A 22776-nucleotide genomic window follows, 5' to 3' on the forward strand; every position below is an offset into this window, starting at 1 on the left:
AAAAACATGAACATCTACAAGGCGTAACAAGTGAAGCGCAATAGAACAAGGGATGCATCTTTGTGTGTGTATGTTTCTAATTTCTTGAATTACCCTTTAGGCGGACTGTGGCAGTGAATCATTGCAGCAACATTATGTGAGCGTTGAAGCAATTTTACTTCAGCGGGAGAGAAGAGGGAGAGAGGCAGGGGGAGACCGCGGGGAAGCGGGCTGCCGACTGACGTTCTGTGTAGGGCGCATCGAAGCCTGAGATCTGGAGACACTGAAAACAGGGGGCATCTCGTCTGTCTCTTGCTATCGACATAATAATAGATACATTAATGCATAGACAGGGCCCCAGATTTTTGCCTTTCTCTATGTTAACCGCTCACGCTTTCGACAATGTATCACACATCCAATTCCTAACCTTTTTTTTTTGTTTTGGGCCTCTGCTTTCCCGGCACCCTGAGTAGGTGCATCATGTAGAGAATCCCCAGTGCCTTGATTAAGAGTCTAAAACAACCTGTGTGGCTTGCATAAGGAAAGAATAATGATGCAGTAAAGAGAAATTCTTCCCAGGTTCACATTTTGCCTGTGTCTAGTCTCTGCCAACTGAGAGTGAGTGAATAAAGGAAGAAGACGGGTCCTTCCGAGGCATCACGGATCAGCTCTATCAAATCCTTGCTCGCATCGGTTACTTCTGGAGCAGTTGTCTGGCTGTCTCCTCCTTGTTAATTAATTGTATGTATCAGTTTCTCACTTGTGCTCTAATGAGCTCTCTTCTTGCCAGGCTCTGACAAAGCTCACCCCCAAGCACTCAGCAACGTGCTGATCGTTGTCTCTTCAAACAGGTTATTGAGTAAAGACAGAAATAGATAAATGAAGAAATGGAGACGCATACATCTTAACGACCTGGAAATTCCTCCTCCACCACACTCGTATGTCTGAGATAAAATACTGCTCGGTATATCCTGAGCTGGGCTTGAAGATGTGTGTGTTCTATTGTGAAAAATGTTCTTGTTAGAATTTTCATTGCCTCATTTCTTTTTTCTTTTTGCAGATACAGCTCTGGGAGATAGGAATATCTTTAGAAGGCAGAAACTAGAACAATTTCTGACCCTTTAAAACAATAAGAATATATATTCGATAACACATATTTGTTTTGGGCCTCTGCTTTGCTGGTGTCCTATTCTAAAATAATAAGAATATGTATGCTATATGTAAGAATATGTAAACTGCAAGAATAATATGTATTCTTATTGTTTTAAAGGGTCAGAAATTGTTCCAGTTTCTTGGTATTCCTAATAATAGCAACTCCTTTGGGATAATTGGATGTGATCTTTCTAAGGCTTTTTTTATGTTTCCATTTTCCATGTTGATCGAACATTTTTTTCTATGGTTTTCAAGTCCATCTTTTTGTAGTAGCTATTATAAATGGGATTATTTTCTTGGTTTCTTTTTCAGATTGTTGACTGTTGTCATATATAAATGCTACTGATTTTTGTGTTTATTTTGTACCCTTACTGAATTTGTATCAGTTTTAACAGTTAAAAATCAATTCAAAAGTAATTCTATCTATCTCAATGTTTTGATCCATACCAATGCTAAAGCATGTCTTATAAAATGTAATTCCACTAAAGTACTCTGTTCATGGGTCAGAAGAACTCATATTGTTAAAAGGACCATACTACCTAAAGCATTCTACAGATTCAATACAATTCGTATCAAAATACAAATGTCATTATTCACAGAAATAGAAAAAAAAGAAACCCTAAAACTTATATGGAACGACAAAAAACCTAGAATAGCAAAGCTATTCTGCGCAAAAAGAACAAAGATAGAGGCATCATATTACATTATTTCAAATTATACTACAAAGCCATAGTAACTAAAACAGCATGGTGCTGGCATGAAAACAGACATATAGACCAATGGAAAAAAACAGAGAATCCAAAAACACATCCAAGCATTTACAGTCAACTCATATTTGGCAAAGCTGGCAAGAACACACATTGAATAAAAGGCAGCCTTTTCAATAAATGGTGCTGGGGAAATTGGATAACCATATACAGAAAAACAAAACTAGTCCTCTATCTCTTACCATATACAAAAATCAAATCAAAATGGACTAACGATTTAAATCTCAGATTTGAAACTATCAAATACTAGAAGGAAACACTAGGGAGACTTCCCAGGACATTGGTCCAGGCAAAAATTTCTTGAGTAATAGGTCAAGAAATTTTGTTTTTACAGGCAAAGCACAGCAAAGGAAACAACAAAGTCAAGAGACAACCCATAGAATGGGAGAAAATATTTGCAAAGGTTAATAACCAGAATATACATAAGGAGCTCAACTCATAGAAAAAAAAACCAAATAATCTGATTTAAAAATGGGCAAAAGATCTAAATAGATATGTCTCAAAAGAAGACACACAAATGGTCAATAGGTGTACGAAAAAATCTCGTCATGAATCATCAGAGAAAAGCAAATCAAAACTACAATGAGATATCATGTCACCCCAGTTAAAGTGGCTTTTATTCAAAAGACAGGCCATAACAAATGCTGGTGAGGATGTGGAGAAAAATGTAAGGAGTGCAGCCACTATGGAAATCAGTATGGAATTTCCTCAAAAACTACAGATAGAACTACCATATGATCCAGCAATTCCCCTGCTGGCTTTTTAACCTTGGACATTGTTAATATCAGAAGAACCTTTCTCATTGCACTAGCATTTGGGAGGGTGGGTTATGGAGTATAGTCTTTGTGGCATGAAGACATCCCTCATTCAACTCTAAAGTAAGTGCTGTGTGAAGTGAGTAAAGGTGTGAAATGGCAGGTCCTCTGTGATCATATCCTTTTTTTTTTTTTTTTTTTAAAGAAAACTTTTACTTAAGATCAGGGGTACATGGGCAGGTTTGTTCCGTAAGTAAACTTGTGTCATGGGGGTTCTTTGTATAGATGATGTCATTACCCACATGTTAAGCCTAGTACCCATTACCTATTTTTATTGATCCTCTCCCTCCTTCTACTATCCACTCTCTGAAAGGCCCTACTATGTGTTTTCTCTATGGATCACAATCTTCTTATGAACCCTACTATTTCATAAGAAACTTCTGATTACATTTTCCATTTACTGGGATAATTTTCCTAATCATAGAGTCCTGGTCTCTATCATTCTCTTGAGGTGATGTGGGCATACCACTGCCATCATGTGTTATTTAATTACAGAGTAATTGAGTAAATATGTATTGCATGTCAGAAAGACGTTATTTTCTGAGATGGATAACCCTAAAAAAGAAGCAAGTATGGGAGTGTGAAATAATAAAAAAAGAATTTTTGTTTTAAACATATCAGGCATGAGCTGTTCCATTAGATATCAAAATAGAGGTGTGGAATAGGCATTTGAACATGAGTCTAGAGCTGAGGTAAAATTTGGGGCTGACTTATACATTTGGGAGTCATTAGCATAAAGATGATATTTAAAGCATAGGAAGAATGAAGTCATCTAGATATTCAATGTGGATATGGAGAAAACCTGGCTTAAGGACTGATATCTGAGGGCACACATTGGCATTCTGAGATCAGAAAAAGGAAGAAGATGCCGTAAAAGAGGCAGAGAGACGTGGCAAAGGCCTTGGAAGGAAAAAGTAAGAGTAGAGTATATTCTGGAAGCCAGCTGGAGACAACGTCTCAGGAAGTATGAACAATCATGCCAAGGGCTCAGGGGTCAAGTACAACGAAAACTAAGAACTGCCCTTTGGGGCAATGTTGAGGTCATTGGGAACCTGGAGGAAACCAGTTTCTGTTCAGAGCTTGCCCTCTGTCTTACTTCTAGCAATGGATGCTATTATATAAACTACTTTTCAATGGAAGTAACCATACTGGTTTTAGCCAAAGGGTGGCCCCTTAATTTATTTAATCGCCGTTGGATCAAAGGTTTCTCGTTTAGTCCATGTAAACGTTTGTTTCTCGTTTGGTGACTGCATTTAGCTGGAATATGGATAAAATGTTTGTTTTTATGGCTAGGATTATTTTTTGCAATCTTTTGATTCAAATTTAGTTCATATACACAGAGGACATGCTGGATATATGATGAGACGCTGCAAAGCACACACTGGAAATGAAACCCCGATACCGATTTTCTTTTTCAAACTTTTCTCATTTTAATGAGAGTTTTTCTTTGGTACTCAAACCTCGTTTCTTCACAGAATACTTTCTAGTTAGCATCGTGGTAACGAAATAAACTTGATTTTCATACACTTTTATATGATTGAGATGGCTTTTGTTTATATTATTCTCATCTTTGCTGTGGGAGTTGATTTAAAAAAAAATCCCAAGATGGTAGGGTCATATACTGGCACCATGTCCATTGCTTACTTTGTAGATGAACCACAATTAAGTAATTAGAGTGAGCTAATTATACATCCTAATATTAAATATCTCCAGGAAAGGAGATAAAAAATGTACTAGGAAATTGTAATAGCTTTTCCTGAAATGTTCAAGCATTTTCTAATAAATATTGTAATTCCAATTTCAGATGAACCGAGATCAGACCGAGCAGTCAAAAATAGCTTCTTAATACCATTTGTATATTCTATATATTTTTTTCCTGGCTCATATTTTAGTCTGTGTGTCAAAATGGAGAAAATGAGTTATGTCTTCTTCCTTTTCCTCTCTCTGATTTTTGCTAAAATAGGACAGCCTGACAAGGAGCCACGCTTTTCAAGGTCAGCGCCTAACTGTGCCTCTGTTTCTTCCCTTGCAAAACGGTCTGAGAGCCTCCCTTTCGTCCTGCCATCTGAACGTCGGGAAGTCTGATTAGATGATCAGATTCTTTAAGCAACAGATATCAGTTGCTTTCTTGTACTAGGGGAAAAACTATTAGCTCTATTTGTGATTTGCAATCTATGAAGGAAAAACTATTTGTTGGATTTGCTGTTTTAATTCTATGAGGAAGTTTAGGTAACACATAGTCAGCTAACTGCCAGAGAATTTGGTGTTAGTTATAACCAACTAAAAACCTAACCATCTCATTCTGATAGGTTGTCTTTCAGTTCCTTAACATTTATCATGGTAAAAAGCCTTTGAGTAAACTCCTAATGCAGTTTTCAAAGACAAAGAAGCTGTGGCATTTGGCAGTCAGCTTAATGCATTCTTTTTATTTTCTCATTTTCTTTTTCTTTCTTTCTTTCGTTCTTTCTTTCTTTCTTTTTTTTTTTTTGGTTAGCTGTGAGATAATTTGTGAAATATGGTGTATGGCAGGATAATCAAATAGGACTCACGTTGGACATGTATGTCAACCTCAGTGATTTCTAGTTTTGACTGCAAACGTCTTTAAAGGAGTGGCGGAATTTTGGCATTTCATATCCTGCAGATGGCAATGTTGCACTTGAAAAATAAACAGATACAGGCCTAGAGTATAGGCTTCCCAGATGCTGCATCGCTTAACAATGGGTAAACAGGAACTTTCATGGCAATTCAAGGTATGCCGTTTGGAAAATATATTTCAGATGGAGAGTACGTATGGAACAGATAAATATCTAGAAGTGTCAGCATTTACATTTAAAACTGTGCATGGTTTCGGAGAATGTTCTCTTTAACTGTGCTCTTTCCTTTTAACTGGTCTCATTTTCCTTTTAATAATGCTTTCCTTTAGGTATCATTACTAAGAGTTGTTTTCACATTACTGAACGATGAAGAATTGTCATGGTTAACACACACAGACTTTTGTTGGGGGTACATTTACCCCGTTCTTTCTGTTTCTATTGTGACTTACACCAGTGAGCTTACACCAGGGAGCCACAATAGAAACAGAAAGATGAAGATCCCAGGAATATACCACTGTTGCCTTCTCCGTGATTTCCAAGAGCATTTTCTCTTTCTCTGGGCCTGAGTCTCCTGAGGTTAATCAGGCACGAGGTAGGAAGGAAATGACTGGGAATTTTGTTATTCTCCATCAGCAGATGCAATTTCAAAAGCAGCCAAGAAAGAACCAGACGACAAAGTTTTAATTAAAATATAAACCCTCAATAAGGCAGATATGCTAAATCACTTGCTTCTAAACTGAGATGAAAAATTCAAACGTATGTAAGGCATACTACAGACGTCCAGAAAGAAAATGTAAACTGAAAAGAATTTCAGCTTTAGAAACCTAATATTTTGTCATTTGGACCAAAAGATACCATTTTTTCCATGGCCAGAGACTGAGGGCACATGAGGAAACAGACACATGGTCTTTTTTCTGGTCCATTTTCCTCTTTAACCATGAAATCTCAGAATAAAAATTTCTTGGCAAATGTAATCCATACAAAGAAGCAATTATATGCTCTTTGATAAGAATGGGAGACTCAAAAGAAGAATGGGCTGGGAATTGGAAAAGAATTTAAAAATGTGATTTAAAAATTTTGGCATAGTATCAGATTGAATGAGAATGAGCCTACTTAGGGAAAGAATATATTCTAGGATTTTTATTTTAACCTAAAACATGTCTTTGGTTTCTGAATATTAAGTTTTGCTTTTATAAAGTCCTAGCCGTATTCCATTTCATTGTGTATTCATGTTCTGGTCCTGCTTCTTTTTCTTTTTAAAAATTGATATCACGAGAGGAGGAGTTGTTCAGAGCACAGGCATTGAGATTGGACAGCTCTGAGGGTCTTGCCTCATCCTTGTGAATTATCGAATGTCAGTTATGAACGTCAGTTTTAATCTGTAGAGTAGTAAAATTAAGTGTACCTGTCTTTTAGGTATTTGACTTGGAAGAAGTATTCAATAAATAATGGTGTATATAATTTTTTTCTCTGCAAAATTTTTTTTCTCTTTCTTTTCTTTTTCCTCTTTTGGGGTAAGAAAAATTACATAATAACTATTCAGTAGATATTTGTTGAAATAAATATTTGAAAGAGTGAAGCGTTTAATTACTGAAGAAAGTTTTTTCAGTGACATTGATATTAGAACCTTTTCTCCAAGTTCCCCCTGTAAGATCAAGTACAAGACACAGAGTAGCCGTGTCTTAAGGGTCTGTGGTCAAGGCATACAAAACAGAGACAGCAAAGCAAAAGAAAGTCGGGATATTTAAAAGTGTATTCTGGCAAGTCAAGTAGAATCATAGACATTTTTCATGGAAGAGAATTTCTAAGGAAGGTAGTACCAGACTCTGAACTCTTTAATTTATGAATGAGAACTCATTTTGGCTTCAGCATTATGGCTAGGAAAGTGAGACCTCAAACTCAGTCTCAAAAGAAAAGTTAGTAAAGTTACTTTTGTTGTTGTTGTTATAAATATGTATATATATTCACTTTAAGGCAAAAGGACTACTGAAGTTCTGTCTTCTGTAACAAGGTTATAGAGCTTTACAAAACATTAAAAATCATTGCTAAAGTATCCCAAAGCTGAATGTTTCGGTCTAATGAAATTTCAGATGATGTAAATCTTTGTAAATTAGATTTTTTTTTTTTTTTTTTTTTTTTACTATGTAGTGAATGCATCAGCTAATGATCAACTGAAAAAAATCTGTGATTAAAAATTGGATTCTAGATATAAACGCCTCTTCTTTTCCTGGGTTCAGTGTATTTTGTGAAACAATCTTCCAATAAAATATAATGCATTTTGATGACTTGCCTTTAAGATAAAACAGAAGACTGGCTTCTCAACTTTCAAAATAAAATGTATCTCATGTCCATGCCTGATATCTAGAATACATTCATTTTTGTCAGTGAAGAACACTGGGTGTCTCTAACATTGAGAGAATACCTACCAGATATTTGATACTGTGTTAAACAACTCACATGGTTGATTTTTTCATGGTTACTTTATGCAGTAAGCTAAATATTGTTATTATCACCATCAACCTTATTTTAAAGAGTCATAGGACCACTGGAGATGTTAAATAACTGTCCACTATTCCCGGGCTGAAAGCAGTATGCTTGAGCCTTGAATCCAGGCTATGTAGTAAAGAACATGGTAGTAGTCCAGAGGCTTATTTATTTATTTATTTACTTTTTTGCTCAACATATTGACAAGAAAATAAAGGATAATTAATTATTAGACTTTAAAGACCTTTCTGTTACATAGATGATTTTTTTTGTTTGTTCTTTTTTTTTCTGAAAAAAAAAGAAAGAAAGAGAAAGAAAGAAGAAGAAGAAAAAAAGAATGAAGGACAGGAAGAAAGAGGAAGAGGAAGAGGGAGAGAGAATGGAAGTGTTGCTTTATTGCCCAGGCTGGAACGCAGTCTAAAAATGGGTATTGAAAACCTCTTTATACCAATAATTGTGCTTAATAATGGAGACAGGAAAAAAATGAGCGAAGAAAATAACAAACAAGCAGCCAACCAATATTTCATTTAAACCTGTGAGTAGGTGTGTTGTGGTACTGATAAGAGTGTATATTTTGTGTATTTAAAGTGGAGAGTTCTATAAATGTGTATTAAATTTACTCGTTCCAGATCTGAGTTCAAGTCCTGGATATTCTTGTTAATTTTCTGTCTCGTTGATCTGTCTAATTTTGATGCTGAAATCTCCCACTATTATTTTGTAGGCGTCTAAGTCTCTGTAAGTCTTATGTATCTGGGCGTTCCTGTAGCGGATGTGTATATATTTAGGATTGTTAGCTCTTTTTGTTGCATTGATCGTTTTACCATTATGTAATGTCCTTCTTTGCCCCTTTTGATCTTTGTTGCTTTATTTACAGAGACTTATCTATAAATACTGGGCAATCCTACTTCGCTAGCAAACACCTTTCTCTGGAACTTTCGTCAAAACTCTAGCAGAGGGAGAGGCTTTTCTCTAAGAGTAGATGTTTACATTTCTTATTCTGGTGCATGTTTGTTTCTCTGCTTATGTTTCTGGTTCTATATTTCTTAGATGACTTGTTATATTTCTCCAGAGGTTTTCTTAAAACATAGGATGAACATGACATGCCTCTCAAATCAACCATTTTACCTTAATATTATAAGCAAAATGTTATTCCTATTGCATGCTTGTGACATAAGGTTATTTCCAGCTGAAATATAATTAAAAAACACTTGTAATTAAAAAACGTCTCATTTTATTCTCTGTTTTAATGTGAACGTGAAGAATAAAAGTTACATAGCTTGGCTATATCCCTCTGGCTCACTTTATAATTTTTATTAGTGAACTGTTTAAATTTTGTATTATCAGTCTTCATAGATGGTCTGATATAACAGGAAACTTCTGTTGCATTTAAAAACCCTGCTGTTGAGGTCTTCATTGATTACTTTGTTAAAAGTCCTTGTAAAAATCCCTATGAAAAATTCCTCCAAGAGCTCAGATCTCTCCCAATGAGTTCAGGGTCTACTTGATGATAAGAGATGTAATTCATTGTATTGTCCTTTGACCTAGATTGCTAGAAACTTAGATCTAAGGTTTGAAATCACTTGTTATATTTTTCTCCAGTTAAGACTTTATATAATTTTTCTTTTTAGCTCTCCTGCTATAGTTCTTTTAAATTTTTTAAATCATGAGTTAATAGTTTCAGGTTTATGTATATGCTTTTATTTCTAAGAACCCCAAATCTTTTACAAGAATTAAAAGTGAACAAAAGGGGTGAGCAAGAATACATACAGAAATAAATATTGTTAGGTGTGCATTTATTTTTCTAGTGTATGTGAGAATAGTTTTCTTCAATGGGATAAAATTTCAATGAATGCTTGACAACTTATTTTTGTAAATTTTCATTTTTGATGAATAGATATCATAGTTGTGTATTGACCTTCCACAAGCCAAACTTTAAAACAAAAATAAATATTTTTTAGAGTATATTAAGATTTTGGTTGATGCTTCTTTCTTTGTCATGTAGCTAAATGTTGGACAGAAAAAACATTAAGTAGATATTTTATTCCAAAAAATATTTCAAAATTATGATAAAAGAAAGGGAGATTGAGTATTTTCTATTCTCTATTGAGTGTGAAGACCATGTCTCATTTTATTACATGTTCTGTCTCTTAAGAAGTTTCCACAACTCAAGAAAGTAACCTACCTTTCTTTTTTTTTTTTTCTTTCTTGGAACAATCTTTTTTTTTCTTTTTTTTAATTGCATTTTAGGTTTTGGGGTACATGTGAAGGACATGCAAGATTGTTGCATAGGTACACACATGGCAGTGTGGTTTGCTGCCTTCCTTCCCCTCACCTGTATCTGTCATTTCTCCCCATGCTATCTCTTCCCACCTCCCCACCCCCGTCCTTCCCCCATTTCCCCCCAAACGACCCCAGTGTGTAGTGCTCCCCTCCCTGTGTCCATGTGTTCTCATTGTTCAACACCTGCCTATTAGTGAGAACATGTGGTGTTCGATTTTCTGCTCTTGTGTCAGTTTGCTTAGAATGATGGTTTCCAGGTTCATCCATGTCCCTACAAAGGGCGTGAACTCATCATTTTTGATGGCTGCATAATATTCCATGGTGTATATGTGCCACATTTTCTCTATCCAGTCTATCATCGATGGGCATTTGGGTTGGTTCCAGGTCTTTGCTATTGTAAACTGTGCTGCAATGAACATTCGTGTGCATGTGTCCTTATAGTAGAATGATTTATAATCCTTTGGATATATACCCAGTAATGGGATTGCTGAGTCAAATGAGATTTCTATTTTTAGGTCATTGAGGAATCGCCACACTGTCTTCCACAATGGTTGAACTAATTTACACTCCCACTAACAGTGTAAAAGTGTTCCTATTTCTCCACATCCTCTCCAGCATCTGTTGTTTCCAGATTTTTTAATGATCGCCATTCTAACTGGTGTGAGATGGTATCTCAATGTGGTTTTGATTTGCATTTCTTTGATGACCAGTGATGATGAGCATTTTTTCATATGTTTGTTGGCCTCCTGTATGTCTTTTCTATAAGTTTTCCTTAATTAAAATTTATATTTCATCTCCCAAGTTGTGGAAAATATGATATTGTTACAATATTAGACAGAATCTTTTCCCCCAAAACTGTGTGTGAGATAAAGGGCAATTTTTTTACATTCTGAATGTATCATCATTCAGTGTCATGCTTTTTCATTTATGAATTTATATATATATATATATATATATATATATATATATATATATATATATTTAATTTGGGATTAAATCCCACTGATTTTCCAAAACTGTTTAAGTAGGTGATTTTTCACCTGTTGCTCAACTTACCTAAGTCTGCATTGTGAAGGAAGAAGTTATAAACATGCAGAGTAAGATAATTCCAAAATGTGCAACAGAAATCAATTCCTAAAGCATCATAGTACTGGGGATGTTTGAAATAAGTTGGCATTTGTCTATGTCATCAATACTTCATGAAACTCCGACTCATTTCATTAGTAGAAATATCTATCCGGAAAGTCAATAAAGAGTGCTGAGAGCATTTGTGAAATGCCATTGACTTTTGGAATTGTGAGAAATCCATCTCCCTAAACATGAATTGTGCTATGTCTATGTGTCTTCCAATAAACATCTCTCCATCAAATAATTTCAATGTCAGTAAATATGATGGAACACAAAAATCCCTGGTGTCTATTCTTCCTTTCAGAAAAAAACTCTGACCTTGCCATCGCTATAGAAAGTTAATATACACAGAAAAATTTAATAGAACTGTTTTGGCTTGAATTGTAGCTTGAGTTTACATTTTGGAAACCACTGCGAAGGTAATTTGACATCTTTCTTTTAAAAAATACATTCTATTAATAATTGCAGGAATGTGTGTGAATGGAGTAATTTTTTTCAATCAAATTCTTGTGCTTTTATGTAATGCCTATTTTGTCTTTAATGACTTGGAACCATATTCCTCTTCCTGGAAAGGTCCTTATGCTTCTGTTAGATTGTGATTTTCCCCCTCAGTTGTCTCTTCCTCAGAAATGTTCTGAAAAGAGAAAACAGAGCACACTGATGCCATTTTTCTCAGAATATATTGTCTAGCACATCTTTGTCATATGGATTTTTATTATTATCTTTACTTAGGAAAATATTCTTTTATCTTTATTATGTATTTATTCCTTTTAGTACATTTGGAAATTGGGATGTTTTCTTTTATGAAGAAAGGATGAGAAGTCACAAAAAAGTATTTAGACTTGTCTCCTATTGCTTCAAAGTGTAGAAGGAGCAGAGACGGATGAAAGCTTCAGGGGATCACTGACTCATCGCAAGAAATAATTTTGGACTTCACTGTCTGGCATTTCCAGCCCTGAGGGTAGTGTAGTAAAGTGAGCTCAGCATCAGATTGGTGGCACTGAGCATTCTACTATCATGTCTAGAATCCCCTCCATGTTGGAGCTAATTCTAATTTTTCTTCACAGATCAGCTTGAATTTTTTCTTGGAATGACTCCTCTCCCACCCACAGTAATGTCTCTGTGCTCCTACAATACTGTGTGTACTTCCTTATCACGTTTCATTCTCCACTATTATTGTTACTTCTTGTTATTCTTGCCTCTAGTTTTTTTTTTTTTTTTTTTGAGACGGAGTTTCGCTCTTGTCACCCAGGCTGGAGTGCAACGGCGCGATCTTGGCTCACCGCAACCTCCGCCTCCTGGGTTCAGGCAATTCTCCTGCCTCAGCCTCCTGAGTAGCTGGGATTATAGGCACGCGCCACCATGCCCAGCTAATTTTTGTATTTTTAGTAGAGATGGAGTTTCACCATGTTGACCAGGATGGTCTCGATCTCTTGACCTCGTGATCCACTTGCCTCGGCCTCCCAAAGTGCTGGGATTACAGGCGTGAGCCACCGTACGTGGCCTTGCCTCTAGTTTTTAGTGGCATGAGAGTTGGGGGGTCATAAATTATTTGATTGCGTATCTCTAGCATCCAGCAGAGTTTTTGGCAAGAGCAAAATTAAATGCATGAATGAAGAAAAGAAAATTTTTATATTCTTTCAAATGTGTGATTTGGAAAGAAATTTGAAGAAATAACTATATAGTGTTTGTCTCTTTTGTTTCATTTTTGTACTGTTGACACACTCCTACAATGTATCATGTTACATGGAGAAACATGTGTACAGTTGATCTAAAAGACACAATTTTATAGCCCTTTATGAATTATGAATGCCTCTTTTAGTATCACAGGAAAGATGCTTTACAAGTTTGCTGTTGTTATTTTTGAAAAGTCACTGACTTTCAATTTCTACTTCCATTTTATTTTTTATAATGCTAAATATTTGTGTGGTAGTGTTACTTACTTAATTTTTCACTTCAGTATTTCTAACAAGGTTTTAGACAAGGGCTAAAACATCCATGGAGCTAAAATGGAAAAGACAGAAAATGCCAAGTGTTGTTGAGGATATGGGAACAACTGAGACACACACCCACTGTTGACAGGAGTGTACATTGCTGTAAATATTTTGGAAATCTGTTTGTCAGTATCTCTAAAGCTGAATATATGCATGCCTTATGACCTACTAAGGCATTCTTAGGTATATGACACATGGAAATGAATATATTCATCAAAATATATATACATGAATGTTTGTAGAAGCCCCATTTATAATTATTCCAAATTGGAAATAAATCAAATGTCCCCAACAGTAATGCATAATTCTTGTATCTAAATTCAGTGAAACGTCTATATAGCAATGAAAACAAATGAAATGCAGCTATGTGCCACACCATGAATGAATCTGACATACACAAGATAATAACGTTGAATGAAACACTAAAGACCTGAAACAGCACTCATTGTATGATTCCGTTTGTATCAGTTTCAAACACCGCATATGGTATTGGAAGGGAGAAGAGCGTTACCCTTAAGGACTGGGAGAGAATAGCGATAGGAAAAGGGGCATAAGAAGGGCTTTTGAGGGTTGCTGATGTTCTGATTCTATGAGTGGTGGGTTTTCGGGTGTATTTAATTTGGTAAAACGATTTCAAATTATAAACCTTCGATCTGTACCCTTTTTTGTGTTTATCATACCTCATTAAAAACTTAAAACCAAGTCAGAATAAAAAGTCAAAATCATGATTTAACAATTTGTAAACACCTTAAAGGGATACTTCATGTCATGAATGAAAATTTCAGTCTACCTTAATTTTATTAAGTGTGTAGAATTTGGCTATGTTAACATAGCGAAGCTTTTCTGCACCTTTGGTCTTTTTGTATTGCATCCTATTGGCTGACAAATATGAATATGAAAAACCCCTCAGGTAATTAATAGTGACAATGTTTTCTTTCTCTCTCAAAAAGTATTAAAATTATTGTACTATCAAATAATTTCTGATCGTTTTGACACACTTTGTTCAGAAAGTCTTCAGGTTGCTGCACAAATGATCTACTGTTCAGGTCATGGTAATAAAGTGGCTCAAATAGTGATGATACTTTAATAAGAAAAACCATTGAGCATTGTGCACATTATAAGTTATTTTGCATTTTTTTGGGGAGGTGCACATTGTTTGTAGTGTTTTCTTTGGAAAAAATAATTATTCCTGGTTAAATAAAGCAAATACATGTTATTTCCTGCTTTCAACTTAAATTCCTGTGTTTATATTTTATGAAAAGATAGCAACTAAGAAAACAAAGCTGTAAACAACTCAATACCTGTAGAGACATTTATAGCATTTGTACTTATTAGGTTCCAAAAAGAAAAAGATAATATATCTACTATTTCCCTGTTTGTCAGGGTTCAAGGGAAAAGATCTTCACTAGCGTATTTGTCAAGCAGATGTGAAATGAGGCAGAAAACTGCTTCAACAACTGAAATCTAGAAGTCTTGAATATGAAGTTTTGGCACAAACTTAGATGGCTTCTATGTGAGGGTTTGAACAGTGACTTTGACATAGAAAATTACAACAGCAACAAGAAGTGAGGGAAAATTATGAAAGTAATAATGTGAAAAACAACGACACAATCTCTGCAATTTAGATTGGTCTTTGAGATGTGCCATATTGCATAGTTTAATTTTGAAAGGTCATTTAAGCAGAGTTAATTGCCTCTGTTAAATTGGATAGTCAACAAGGTTTGTTCAAATGCTCGGTGCATTTTAGGTTTCAGAATTACAACACAAAATTTGTTTCTTCTTAGAACTGACCTGATAGATGGAAGCCACAAATGTTTCCATAAATGTTTTCTGTCTGGTGTTATGTAGAAATGCTATGTAGATAACCCCAGACAGAATGAAAATCTAATAGATGACAAGATAAATAATGTCAAGGTATATAAGTTAGAAATACCTAACTTTATAGCAGTTTGTAAAGAAGGAAAGAGAAACAAAAATTTCAGCTGTGGATTCAGACTTTTACACAAAGTAGTATGTTAGATATGCATAGTATTATATTAGCATTTCTTAAAAATTCTATTTTTAGTTAAATTGTTGGAACTTATGTTGATTACTATGGATGCAGCACCATGACCCTTGACTGGAAGGCACATGCTCAGATCTGTCCTTGGTTAGCAATAAAGCAATTTACATGTTTGCCTCTATTAGCGGCAATGACAATGCCTCATGTACATTATATACGTATGCCTGTATGCATAAAAATCCTGAGTGATGGCAATATGGGAATTTCCAAAATTAGTTCATAGGAGAATGTGGGCTGAATTGAACCCATTTTTCATTATGTGTGAGAATGAAGATTTGGTATAACATAAAAATGAAGTTAATGTTTTAGTGCGTGGTTTCATCCTCTTTACTAAGAAATTTTTAACTGTAGCTGCTAACAAGTGACATGTGGTTGACTCATCTCTTCTTCCTTCGACTCTCTAATGAGCAATTAAATAGCCTGAAGCAGAACAATCAAGAGGTCTGGCAAATCCACACTCTAGGTAATCGGTTTTTGAAAAATTGAGAGTTAATGGCACTTAGCTCTGCTAGTCAAGAATTCCCTAAGCATCTTTCTCAGAAAGACTCTGAAAAAAGGGACACCCAATAAACAGCATAATTCTCAGTAGCGGTATCATCAACCCAGTCCATAATTCACCAACGTTTTTTCAAATACTGTTTCAAACGAAGGTATGAAGAAAGCACGCGGTCATATGTGCCGTGCTGTTTGCAACTTCACAATGAAATTCTGATAATCCAAGCTAGCTTTGCTCCTCAGTTTCTGGGCCCCCCACTATTAATGACTTCCTTGGTGGCAATACTCCTTAGAATTTTCTTCCTTTCTCTTTCCTTTCCTTCTTCCTTCTTCTTCCTTCCCTCCTTTTCACTGTAAACATTCATTGAGTGCTTAATGTGTGTCATGCCCTGTGCCGGGGTACAGAAAGAGGAAAATCAATAAAGACAAATTTGTAACCCATCGTGACTGCTGACTCTGAAGACAGTATAAATATATAGTCATAATGCGGTATGACTTGTTTAAAAAATAGAGAGATGCCATGGGTAATTGAAAGCATATAGGACGTGCAGTTTAGGAGTAGGGCTAGAAGATTATTCTGGTCAAAAAAAGATAGCAAGATCAAAAGAAGATGCCTTAGAAATAGTGTCTATGAGGGAAATAACAGGCCAGTATTTCTGTAGTGAAGTGCAAGACAAGATCGTGGTGAAGGATGAGGTGGGAAAGCATGACAACAGGCTTACAATTCATGCTAATGAAACAAGGGTTTTTAAAAATAGGTTTTAGAAATTCACTGAAGGTTTTCAAGTAAGGTAGAAACATGATCACCTTTGCCTTGCATGGCGGGTTTCTGGTAGGATTGCGGAGGTGGGAAGACCAGCAAAAGAATGGAGGCTGGGTTGTGGTTAAGAAGCCGAAACAGCAGTGGAGATTCTGACATACTCTGACACAGTGCCATAGTGCTAGGGAAGGAGGATGTGATGGTTTTGATGCATATTTTGGAGGATGAATTAAAAATATTTAGTGCTAGGGTAAGGCAGTCTAACGGTAATTCAAACTGAGGTGTGTACCTGTGAAGTTCAAGCTGCGTTTAGGATAAACCAGGGGAATAGTCTAGCAGGCAATAGTGTGATGAGTCCGTATTTCATGGGAGATATACGTGCAGAAAATATACCTTTGGGAGTAGGGAACGTTTATGTTTCACTTGAAACTCTGTTCTCAGGGACTGGAAGATTGCGATGACGAGATAGAATCTAGGAATCCCTCTAACATCAATGTTAAAAGGGCAGACGGAGGTAGTTACATGAAGGAGGCAGAGGGGAGGCAGAAGAGGTCAGAAAAAGGATACGGGCACTATTTATTTATTTATTGGCAGAGTCTTGTTCTGTTGCCCAGGCTGGAGCGCAGTTGTGTGATTTCAGCTCACTGCAACCTCTGACTCCCAAGCTCAAGTGATGCTCTTGCTTCAGACTCTCAAGTAGCTGGGATTACAGCTATGCAACACCATGCCCAGCTAATATATATATATATATTTTTGTATTTTTAATAGAGACAGGGGTTTCATCATGTTGACCAGGCTGGTCTTGAACTCCTGACCGCAAGTGATCCGCCTACTTGGGCCTCCCAAAATGCTGCGATTACAGGCGTGAGCCACTGCACCCAGCATCCTTTTTTAAAAACAAGAGAATTGGGCATCAAGGAGAGGAGTGGAGAGTTTCAAAGATAGTGCTTAGTGTGGTCAAGCACTGAGAAAGTTCTTAGCCATTTTGCAAGACTTAATTGGTTTAAGTAATATGCCTTCCATTCAGTTAAAACAACCCCAAGAAGTTCTGGAAGAATATGTATCCAAAAAAAAAAAAAAAATGCCAAGCCACAGCAAACCCAAAAGTACATTTTATTTTCAAATAAAGTATTGGCCTCAAATTGCAATGTAGAACTGTAATTGAGGTATTTGGTTGACATACGGAAAGTCCTTAAAGATGCTTTTACAGTACTTAGAATAAGCACATTACTTGGAACATCCAATCTAATTGTTCTATGTTTTATGCAGATGATGCAGAAATGTATTTCCAAGGAAAATCGAACCAAGTAAAGGAGGAAAAACTTTGAGTTCTTCTTAAGCTCTAGGACTTCCTCAGGCTCATTCCAACTCCTCCAGATGACAGCATTTTTTTTTTATCCTGGAGGCAATTATAAGTAATATTAAAATTTTTTGAGTGAAAGAGAAAGAGAATTCAAACAAAATCTAATGTCTGGGAAAAAAAGATCAGAATCCACCATGACTTGTCATGACATAAACTCAGTGATTCAAGTAAATACTCTGGCCCTACGCCAGAATTATCCCCTAAAGATCAATATCTTTCCAATATTCCAATAAGAAAATCTTAGATATATATCCATTTGAGTTTGCCATTAGAAAGACATTGATTTTTTTTTAGGGAAGGAAGTTTTTAAAATTGTACTTTAGAAAAAGAGATAATTTGGTTGCGTTATAAATTGAAGAGTTGGAACCAGGTTAAAGGGAGACATGAAATTTTAGAAAGCTTAATGACTCATTTAAAAAGACCCTCCCGGGACGGAAGGCAGCAAAGCACCCTGCCATGTGTGTACCTACGCAACAACCTTGCATGTTCATCACATGTACCCCAAAACCTAAAATGCAATTAAAAAAAAATGAAGAAAAAAAAAAAAAGACCCTCCCAATCAAGGAGGGATTCAAAGATGCTGAAGCGGCTGGTAAAACAAGCCTTCTAAGACGTTATGTGTCACTTTTGCATCCACCCCAGCCACAAAGAATTTTCTGCTGCCCATACAATTAAAAGAAAATATTTACTGACAGGATAAAGATATCTCACCACAAAGCCTCCTGGATGTAATACTCCTAGTTATATGTTGCAGAACAATGCTTATGTGTGGATCTCTAATTGCTAAAAGTTTGGAATGAAAACCAGGCTTACAGTAGCTTAACACATAGAAATGAAAAATAAGTCAGTCTTGTAACTTTGCCTTTTAGTTTTTGTTTGTTGGTTTTTTACTTAAAACAATGATGTTAAGAGGTAATGGATGCCTGTCCACATGCCTTACTCTTTGGCCTAGAACAATTAGTTGGCTGTAAGTCTTTTGACTCTGCAGGCTCTCTGCAATACTGGGTCCCACCAAGGGACAGGGTGGTCATGTGGCAGGCAACTGTGTCACCCTGATGACTCTATGGGACAAAATAAAGATTTGCTGGCATTTGATGTTGCCTCTGGCAAATCTTGGCCAGAAGCGGGAGAATGAAAGCCAAAAATCAAATTCTAAATTCTAATTATTTCTGTGCCCCCAACCAACGATCCGAATGGACTTCCTTAACCTGAGAAACTGTTTCAGGCCATGACTAGAAGTGGGGGTCAGACATGCCTCATAATATCTCTCTGGCATCAACTTTTTTTTTTTTTTTTTGAGATGGAATCTCACTCTGGCGCCCAGGCTGGAGTGCAATGGTGCGATCTCGGCTCACTGCAACCTCTCCCGGGTTCAAGCCATTCCCCTGCTTCAGCCTCCTGTGTAGCTGGGACTGCAGGCATGCGCCACCACGCTTGGCTAATGTTCTGTATTTTAGTAGAGATGGGGTTTCACCATGTTGGCCAGTGTGGTCTCGATCTCCTGACCCCATGATCTGCCTGCTCAGCCTCCCAAAGTGCTAGGATTATAGGCATGAGCCACCGTGCCTGGCCGAAACAAGAAACATTTTATGACTTATTCTTTCTGAAGTCTTTTACCTGAAGGCTTCCTTTGCAGATAAGAACCGAGATCTCCACAATTCTTTATCGTAACTAAGACTTTTCTTTCTGTTGGTCCCAGGTCTTTAAACTCTGCCAATTGCCAACTAGAAAATGTAAAAATCTACCTATAAGCTGGAAGCATCTCTCTACCCTCCAGCTTTGAGTTCTCTCACCTTTCTGGATCAAACCAATATATTTCTTAAATGTAATTAATTGAAGTCTCTTGCCTTCCTAAAATGTATAAAACCAAGCTGCACCTGGACTGCCTTGGGCACACATTCTCCTGAGGACTGTGTCACGGGCCATGGTCACTCATATTTGCCTCAGAATAAATCTCTTCAATATAAAAAAAAAGCTATCAAGAAGTTAGTAGTAGATGGGATTAAGGATTCAGAGGTCATTTAAATTTAAGTGCTTATTCACTAATATTCTGATTTTCTATTTTCTGGCAAAACAATAGGATACACTTTTTCATCCTTAGGAGGACAGAAGAACTTGGCGTAGAATGTGCCGTAGTCAACAAAATGTTAGTGAAAGTGATATACAACCCTACCAGTATATAATTTGCCATATTCTCAATCTTCTGCTGGAATGCCTCACCATGGTTCAGATGATGAAGTCACCATTAGCCAGAGTGAGTGAGCGAGAATGGTGTGAAGCAAACTCATGGCTGACCTCCTGAGGTCTACAAACTGAATCTAATGTCTGAGAAAGTGAGAAAAGACCCGCTATGACTCGTCATGCTATAGATGCCCTGCCCTTGCCCTTCACTACAATTTTAAGAAGTTTGAAAAATACATGAAAGAAAGAAGTGGAATGGTAGACGGACTGTGACTAGTGGTGAAGGACTATACTGCATGTCATGTAGCAGGAGCAAGAAACAGACCTTTGTTTTTCGAGACTTCTAAAATTGTAAGGTTGCTTGTTTACTATAGCAGCATCTGCCTTGACTGACACATTAGATAAACCATTCATGCTTAAGTATTACTGACTTATCAGGTCTTTCCCACATCAAGCCAGGCAATAATTGCAGCTCTAAAACAGAATATACATCAAAATCAAAATCTATTCTTCTTCTTTCTTTTTTTTCTTTAGAGGGAGTCTCACTCTGTTGCCCAGGCTGGAGTGCAGTGATGTGATTTCAGCTCACTGCAACCTCTGTCTCCCAGGTTCAGGCAATTCTCCTGCCTCAGCCTCCTGAGTAGCTGGGATTACAGGTGTGCGCCACCATGCCCAGCTGATTTTTGTATTTTTAGTAGAGTTGGAGTTTCACCATGTTGGTCAGGGTGGTCTTGAACTCCTGATCTTGTGATCCGCTTGCCTCTGCAGATTTTGAGGGAATATAAACATTTAAACCATGGCAATGTACCTTTTATTTCTGTTTCTTGTCTTATTTAACCAGCTAGGACCTTCAGTACAATATCAAATAGGAGTGTTAAGAAAGGACCTCTGTTAGCTTAGGGAGAAATTGATGAGTTTCTTACCTTTAAGTATAATGTTATCTGTAGTTTTACTGTAGACATTCTTTCTCCAGTTAAGGAAGTTTCCTTCTATTCTTAATTTGGTGAGAGTTCTAACTATGATTTGGTGCTGGATTTTGTCAAATGTTTTTGCATGTTGATTTATATGGTCATATGATTTTTCTTTAATTTGTTAATGTGGTACATTATATTGTAGATTTTGAAATTTGAAATCAGGTTTTCACACTTGGAATAAATCCCACTTGGTCTTGGCATACAATGATTTAATTTTTATGCAATGTTGGATTTAATTTGCTGCAATTTTCTTGAAGATCTTTGTATGTTCATGACAGATATTGTTCTGAAGCTTTCTTTAGATGTAATGTTTTCACCTAGTTTTGGTGTTAATATAGTACTGACCTTAGAGAATGAATTAGGAAACTTTCTTATGTTTCTATTTTCAGGTAGTGATTTAGAAGAATTGGTATCATAAATGTTGGGTAGGATTTACTGGTGAAAGCTTCTGGGCCTGGTTCTTTCTTTTTCATAAAGTCATTCTTTATTGTATTAACCTACTTGGGCTACTATAAAAAGTACGATAGGTTGAATGGCTTTAACAATAGAAAATCATTTCCTCCCAGTTCTGGAGGCTGGACATCTCAAGGGAGGGTGCCAGTATGGTTGGGTTCCTGATGAAGGCTCTATTCTGTCTTATAGATAATTTCCTTTTCACTTCACTGTGTCCTCATATGGCAGAGAGAGAGAGAGAGAGAGAGAGAGAGAGAGAGAGAGAGAGAGAGAGAGAGAGTCAGAGAGAGAGAGAAAAAAAGAAAGAGGGGCAGAGAAGAGAGAAAACAAGTTCCCTCGTGCGTCTTACAAAGCACAAATACCATTATGGGGGTCCCACCCTCACGATCTCATCTAATCCTAATTTTCTCTCCAAATTAAATCTCAAATGTCATCACATTGTGGTTAGGGGTCAACCCATAACTGGGGGTCACGGTGAGGGGTAAGTCATAAACAGTCATTCTACAGCAATTATTGATCCTAATGGATTTAGGACTAATGCTACTTATTTCTCAAGTGAGTTTTAGTAAAGCGTATCTTTTAAGCAATTGTTCATTTCATTTAAATAATCAGTTTTTGGGCCAAGAATTGTTCATGATATTTCTTTTCTAATGCCCATGGGAACAGCAGTGATGCTCTTTAATTCATTTTTAACATTAATTGTTGTCTTCTTCCTTTTCTTTATAGTTACTGTGGCAAAAAGCTCATAAACTTTATAGATGTTTTCAAAGAATTAGCTTAAAAACTATTTTTTGACACAGGTTCTCACCATGTCGCTCTGGCTGGAGTGCAGTGGTGTGGTCAGGGCTTATGGTATCCTTGACCTCCTGGGCTCAAGGAGTCCTCCCACCTGAGTCTCCTGAGTTTCTGGAACACTGATGCACACCACCATACCTGGCTAGTTTTTAAAAATTTATTTCTATTTTGTAGAGATGGAGCTTCACTACATGGTTTACTCCAGTCTCAAACTCCTGGGCTCAAGCGATCCTCCCACCTCGGCCTCCCAAAGTGCTGCGATTATAGATGTGAGCCACCATACCAGGCCAGAATTAGCTTTTGTTTTCATTAATTTTTACTACTGTTTTCCAATTTGCAAGTTCATCATTCTGCCTGAATTTTTATTATTTCTTTTCTCCTGTTTGCTTTAGGCTTAGATACTCTTTTTTCTTTAGTTTACTTATGTGAAAATTCAGGTGAGTGGCTTTAGATCTTCCTTCTTTTCTAATATATATATTTAATGCTATAAATTGTCTTCT

This window comes from Saimiri boliviensis, chromosome 9, assembly GCF_048565385.1.
Source record: "Saimiri boliviensis isolate mSaiBol1 chromosome 9, mSaiBol1.pri, whole genome shotgun sequence".
NCBI lineage: Eukaryota > Metazoa > Chordata > Mammalia > Primates > Cebidae > Saimiri > Saimiri boliviensis.